The sequence below is a fragment of the Sciurus carolinensis genome, chromosome 6 (assembly GCF_902686445.1).
Source record: "Sciurus carolinensis chromosome 6, mSciCar1.2, whole genome shotgun sequence".
In the NCBI taxonomy this organism is placed as follows: Eukaryota; Metazoa; Chordata; class Mammalia; order Rodentia; family Sciuridae; genus Sciurus; species Sciurus carolinensis.
This window is the reverse complement of record NC_062218.1, coordinates 83,660,798-83,668,011: the sequence shown is the minus strand read 5'-3', so window position 1 is coordinate 83,668,011 and position 7,214 is coordinate 83,660,798. Positions and strand designations below refer to the sequence as shown.

At 34.5% G+C, this 7,214-nt stretch overlaps 1 pseudogene; it reads right to left on the bottom strand.

Annotated features, from left to right (window-relative positions):
* Positions 1–5,610: 5,610 nt before the first annotated feature.
* On the bottom strand, positions 5,611–6,655 carry LOC124986249 (receptor-binding cancer antigen expressed on SiSo cells-like; annotated as a pseudogene).
* Between the last annotated feature and the right edge of the window lie 559 nt (positions 6,656–7,214).

Below are 7,214 nucleotides of genomic sequence, written 5' to 3'. Positions count from 1 at the left end.
ACAAATGGGCTAAGGAAATGAATAGACACTTCACAGAAGAAGATATACAAGCAATCAACAAACATATGGAAAAATGTTCAACATCTCTAGTAATAAGACAAATGCAAATCAAAACCACCCTAAGATTCCATCTCACCCCAATTAGAATGACGATTATCAAGAATACAAGCAACAACAGGTGTTGGCGAGGATGTGGGGAGAAATTTACACTCTTACATTGCTTGTGGGGCTGCAGATTAGTGCAGCCACTCTGGAAAGCAGTGTGGAGACTCCTTAGAAAACTTGGAATGGAACCACCATTTGACCCAGCTATCACACTCCTTGGCCTATACCCAAAGGACTTAAAATCAGCATATTACAGAGATACAGCCACATCAATGTTCATAGCTGCTCAGTTCACAATAGCCAGATTGTGGAACCAACCTAGATGTCCTTCAATTGATGAATGGATAAAGAAACTGTGGTATATATATACAATGGAATATTACTCAGCCATAAAGAACGATAAAATTATGGCATTTGCAGGCAAATGGATGAAACTGGAGAATATCTTTTTGCTGTTTTGCTTTACTTCTCCTTAACACTTATATGAGTAATATTTTAAATGAGTGAGATATAAACCCTTTAAAATACAAGAAAGTAATAAACGGTAGATAAAGAACCCTTGTTTATGTTAGATTTATAGATTTTATTTTTGGTATAATTAGAACTCAGGATCTCATTCCTATCGATAAAAGAATAATTTGTGACTATCTTCAGGGCAATGATATAATATGGTTATTGTTTAGGCATTTGAAATCATGCAGAGGCAGAGGAGGATCAATACCCAATTTTGAAGGTAAATTAGATGCCTGAACACAAACTTTACACAAAACTGCCATATAATTCAATCAATAGCTACATGCTGACTAGGTCTATCTGTGCAATTGCTCCATTTCCCTTTTTCTTATTGTGCTGTTAGTCATAATCAAAATGTTTTTTTAATTATTATGAAGACTATTGTAAAAAACATAAATAGTGCAATGAAGTCATTATGTATGCCAAGGTTTTTCATTCTGCTCATCATTTTTCCCCAAGGTTGGTTTGTATGCTGAGGGAAATCCAAATGATTGAGAAATTTTATTGATGTTGCATCTACTTTAGATATTCATGGAGTGTTAGCATTAGCTATTTAGTTCTTGTCACTTACACAACTATGTAGGTGGCCCTGGTGATTCATAATGATTGATACTTGCTCATGTAAACATGGGGTTAGGAAAAGTATTAACTTTGGCTTATGATCCATGACAGACCTGATTCTATCATATTGAATGGATTGGGTTATTTAATCTTCAAGCTTTAGATTTATCATAGGGAAATCTATTACTGATACAAACATGAGGGTATATAGTCAATAAAGTAAACGTTATAATTAAATTAGAGAATATACATTGCTGCCTTCTAGAAAAGAGTCTTCTCTTTTACTTTTCCTGCCTTCTCATGTTTGAAAGTAATAATATACCTATTTCTGCTATAAATACATTTTTAAAAGTGGGACTGATCATCTACTTAATTCTAATTTTGCATAAAAATGGCTTTTTATAATTTTTCTGGCTCACATGCACAGTAATAAGAATTAGTTTATGCTCTTTTCATTTTCAAATATTATACAAACAAATTTCCCTCAAATTCAAGAACTCTGAATTTGGAGGCAGCATATAATCATGCCACAGAACAAATATAATGATCATTAAATAAAATTAATATAATCTCTCAATTCTCCCCACAAACATGATATTCTACATCATCCTCAGGATTCCTTCTTATTCTGAAGTGTTATTCAATTGCTATTTGCTAGCAAAGGATTTTTTTTAAAGAAACAATTAACAAATATTACTACTAAGGAAAAAAAGTAGAAAGAAGATAAACCTTAAAAAGAAATCAAAACCATTGGGAATACCATTATTCAGATATGAACACTATTTAAATACACATTTATGTGAATGAAAGTTATTTTTTAAAAATGTGTTATATTTTAATTCCTCCATTAACCCATAAATTTATAACATCTTTCCTGTGATAACATATTCTTCTATAACCTCATTTAATAGTTGCATAGTATTTCATTGAACAGCTGTTACTAAATTTTAATATGATTGTATTTGTAGTTTTTCACAATGATAAAATAACACTGTGATGATCATTCTTAAATTGGTTATGTATATTTTGAATTATTTTTACAATAAAAGTTTAGAAATTGAATTGCTGAAGGAAAGTATATGCATGAGTTAAGCTTTTGCTAAAGCCAAACTTCTCTCTGAAACAAATATATATGAATTGAATAAAATTTTCATATTAACTGAAGACTTTTCTTAAACTTGTTTGTGTATTTGCCCCCTATCCCATTTATCGATAGTTTTACTGTTCCATAAATTTTGCTAGGAATACCAAAAAAATAATTGTAGCAGAGCCTAAGGGTATTAACAGGTCATATTCTCATATATTATAAAAATGTAGAATGACATATTATTTGTAAAAAGATTTCCATGACTCCTATAAAGGGCATGGACATAGATTCCTGATCTATGAGATTATAATTGGGAAGAAATCCACTATTAGTTATTTACCAGTGTCTCTGAGAGAAGAACCCAGTTTCTTATCCCTGAGTCCATGCTGGATTAACCTTAGCTGAACCTTAGCTGGCCGTGGTGGTGCAGGCTTATAATTCCAGCAGCTGGGGAGGCTGAGGCAGGAGGATAGCAAGTTTAAAGCCAGGCACAGCAATTTAGTGTAGGTCCTAAGCAACTTAGTGAGACCTTGTCTCCAAATAAAAAATAAATAAAGGACTGGGGATGTGACTCGGTCACTCAGTGGTTGAGTGTCTTTAGGTTCAATCCCTGGTACCAAAAAAAAAAGTCATAACTGATCCTCAGATTTCTGTGTGATATAGTATACCACAAGATGGGATGTGGCTACATGAGTCTACAGAGGTGCCCAGAGAGGGGGAGTCTGAATAGGTCTGCAACAAATGCCCGGAGTTCCCTTTTCTCCAATGAGTAGTAGGAGTAGATCCAAGTTTCCTGTGAGTCTAACTGAGAGTCACACTTGGAAAGTGCTTGAGTTAGGAAACAGATAAGAACAATTGTGGATTAATTATAGAGGATCAAGAATAACTGTTTCTTTCTTAGAAATATAGGAATGGATAATTGTATTCCTGCCCACACGTTGTGGCACTAGACTCTTTTCTTTCTTTTTTTTTTTTTCGGTGCTGGGGATTGAACCCAGGGCCTTATGCTTGCAAGGCAAGCACTCTACCCACTGAGCTATATCCCCAGCCCCGGCACTAGACTCTTCAACACATTTTATAGACAGGAGGCAGTGGTATGTCTCAGAACTGGCTTGTATTGGATTATCTGCATGTTTTCCCAAATCCATGTTTAAGTCAGATAAGTAGCATGTCACTGACCAGGGTGGCAGTATTTGTCCCCTAGAATCAGTGATCACGGCCAACCAGAACATTTTTTTCATGGAAGCACTTGTGAAACATTTATTTCCTTTGTACTAAAAGGAGGGATAACAATGTGTTTATTATACAGTTTATGACATTCAGTGGAATATCAAAGGAAGTAGGGTTAAGAGATAAAAATTAAATTACTACATTTCTGATACACTTGCATTATTTTTGTCTTAAAATTTATATTTTACTACATTTTATCAAATACCTCATTGCTTCCTGGATGACAGATACAGGTCAAGACATAAACCATATCCTCTAGATTATAACAAGTCATAAGCTATATCCTTTTAATTATTATTTAATGTTATAAATAAAGTGCTCTTTCCAATAACTCATTCTGTAAGTACATTAAAATTGCTGGGTAAAAATAAAGTGAATATCACAGACAATAAATACATATATACAAACAACAAAAACACAAATAAAAAATATACAATAGAACCAACTATTATTTTTTAAATTCCTGAAAAACTATGTTCTGTTTTGAGTGTTTTTCCACATGGGTTAGGTTAGTTAAGGTTCTTGAACATTGGTTGGCTATTTTAGATTGAGGAAAAAAAAGTTCCCACCCCACTTTTGAAATTGCCATGTAACAAGAATAGCAACCTTTATTATCACAAGTCTTTGAAATTTATTGAGGTTAGTATGATCTGTGTCAAGATAGTGCAATTGCGAGTTGGTGTGTGTAAAGTGTCAATAATAAATCCCAAAAGGAGTACTTTCCACAGTGAATTCTTCAGTGATCTTTTGCTCCTGCCTCATTAACATTAACCCCACTTCTCATCTAAAAGAACTATTGTCCTTTGGTGAAAATTTCCTTGATGCTTTTTAAATAATTTCACCAAATTTTAATATTATGCTTATAATTTTTTTTTCCTTGAAATTACTAGACTCCTTTTTTCTATTGGTGATATCTGTTTTAATCAGCTTTTTTGTTGCTGTGATTAAACATTGGGACCAGAACAACTGTAAAGGAGGAGAGGTTTATTTAGGGAATCATGGTTTCAGAGGTCTTAATCCACAGAAGTCTGGCTCCATTCCTCAGGGCTCAAGGTGAGCCTGAACATCACAGGGAAAAGTGTGCCAGAGGGAAGCATCTCAACAAGGTGATCAGGAAGCAGAAAGAGAGAAACTCCACTTGACAGATACAAATATATACCCTAAAGCCATGCCCCAATTCCCACCTCCTCCAGCCACACCCTGCAACTCCAGTTGCCACTCAGTTAATCCTATCCAGGGATTAATTCACCCATCACAATCCAGTCATTTCTCCTCTGAACCTTCTTGCTTTATCTCACATGTGTGATTTTGGAGGAACACTACATCTAAACCATAACAATATTTTAATTTATTTTATTTTTTTTCTTTTGATATGTTAGCATATTTATTAGTTCTTTTTAGTTATACATGACATTAGAGTGAATTCTGACATATTTATACAAACAAAGAGTATATCTTATTCTAATTAGGATACCAGTCTTATGGCTAAGACATCTCTATTCATACTTAACTATTTTTCATGTAAATAAAAATTATTGCATTTAATGTCATTTTCTTAAAAGAACAAATAATCAAATTCCTTAATGCTCTATTAAACATAAAGAACACAAGCTCAATTTGAGAAAATGTATGCCAGCATCAGCTTTTGACAATAAAAATAAAGAAGTTGAAGACCTACAGTTTGTCAGGTCAGGTTACAGTGGAATCAAAGAATATTAAAATTATTTTTTTCATAATTATACACATTTAAGGAAAGCATAAGCAGAATTCTTTGCCATCATAAATTAATTTACACCCATTTATTTAGTTTGAAACACTAGTTTGAGAGGTATTTCTATATTCCATTGGTAGTAAGTTCTCTACAGCAAATGGTTGTCTTATATTTGGGGCACGTTAAAGAGACTATTGTCTCATAAGACTTTTTTGTTCTTTTGAATCTCACTCATTAAAAGTGCAAGGTAATTTGGGAGAACCCTGGTGTCCTGGATGGTCTGATGAATGCACTGAATTAAGCACTTTGTATTCTAAAAATACTCTCTGATCTATACAAATGGTGTGTGCTTCTTGGGGCTCAGATTTCTCTTTCTGGCATCATGACATTTGGAGAACATTTGTTATGAAAGTGTCACAAGGATTTTATTTTGCTCCCTCTTCATTAGCCTCTGTGCTTCCTTTTTCATTTTCTTTCTTTGTTATTCTGCTGCTTTCTTTTCTCTATCTGCTATTTTCTGCTGCCTCAGAACTTCTGCTTGCCAGGCTGCATTGTCTTCTTGCTCTTCTTCCAATGCATTGTTTTTTTTTTTTTTTTTTAAACCAGGTATCTAAGTTCAGAAGATTGATGAATAAAAGTGTTATGGTTTAGATTAGAAGCCTTCCCAAAAGCTCATTGAGAGACAATGCAAGAACCTTTAGAGGTGAAATGATTGGGTTACGAGGGCCTTAACCTAATCAGGCATTAATCTCCTGATAAGTATTAACTGGGTGGTGACTGTAGGGTATAGCTGGAGGAGGTGGGTCCCTAGGGTCATGCTTTTGGGATATATATTTTGTGAGCTGATCTTCACTCTCTCTTTGCTTCCTGGTACCACATTCCCAGCTGTTTTTCTCTACTACACACTTCACCACAGTGCTCCGGCTCACCTCCAGTCCTAAGGAATGGAGTCAACCATCTATGAACTGAGACCTCTGAAACCATGAGTCCCCAATTAAATATTTCCTCCTTAAAATTGTTTTTGTCAGTTTTTTTTTTGGTCACAGCATATCTTGTGTAACTGCTAATCTACGAAAGAAACCTGTGCTACCATCAGGAATGTCAAAATTTAATAGTTCTCTCCTCTTAATAATGATTTTCTGAGTTTTCCTTATAGATAGTGTCATGTTTTTAAAATAGTAGGTTCCATTTGTTCCAAAGTATTTTGTTGGGTTGCCACATACTCATTCCCTCCTTTGATCTTCACACTTGTGTGTGGGTCATCCCAGGAAGCCAACTCTTCCACATCTGTCTGTTTAAGAACTAATGAATAGTTGACTGTAGGTGGCAAAGTTATTTGGTCTCCGCTTAATATCCTTCCTCTGCCATCTGCATATTAATCTCTTTAGGAAGAATACTGTTGCTAGACAAGTATAAACCTTAAATACCCAAAACTGAGTGATGGTCATGATGGGAATCAAAACCTAAAATTGGTTGATGGAAAAAAAATCATACTCACTGCACAGATGAGAAGAATATGAGTGTTTTCATGTTACACAGCTCCTTGCCTTCTGCATAGCATTATATGAAGCATTTGAAATTGCTGGAGGTGGATACCTGGCAGGCTGAGATTTGTATTGTAGAAAAACCAAAATTGAGAGGTGTAAGTCTGTACAGGAAGGGCAAAATTTCCTATCAGGAGGGGAAATTTCAAGCCTGGGGATTTTCTTGGCTGGCGCCTCATAGGCCAGTCTCCCATGGGTGGGCTACATGCTCCTATACTTAATTATTTTGCAAAAAAGTAGGTTTTTGGAATCACTTCCTAGTTCAATGTTTGTTTCATTTACTCATAAATCCATTCAGTGGAATGACTTTCTGATTTGTGAATTAAGTTATCCTGTTTCCCTTTTCATTTTTAGACACATATTTTCTCCTAGCTTTAGATTGGTAGAAAACTAATACAAAGAATTCCCAGATGCCCTTTGGCTAGTTTACCTAAACGTTAAATTTCCCTACATTTATTTTTTC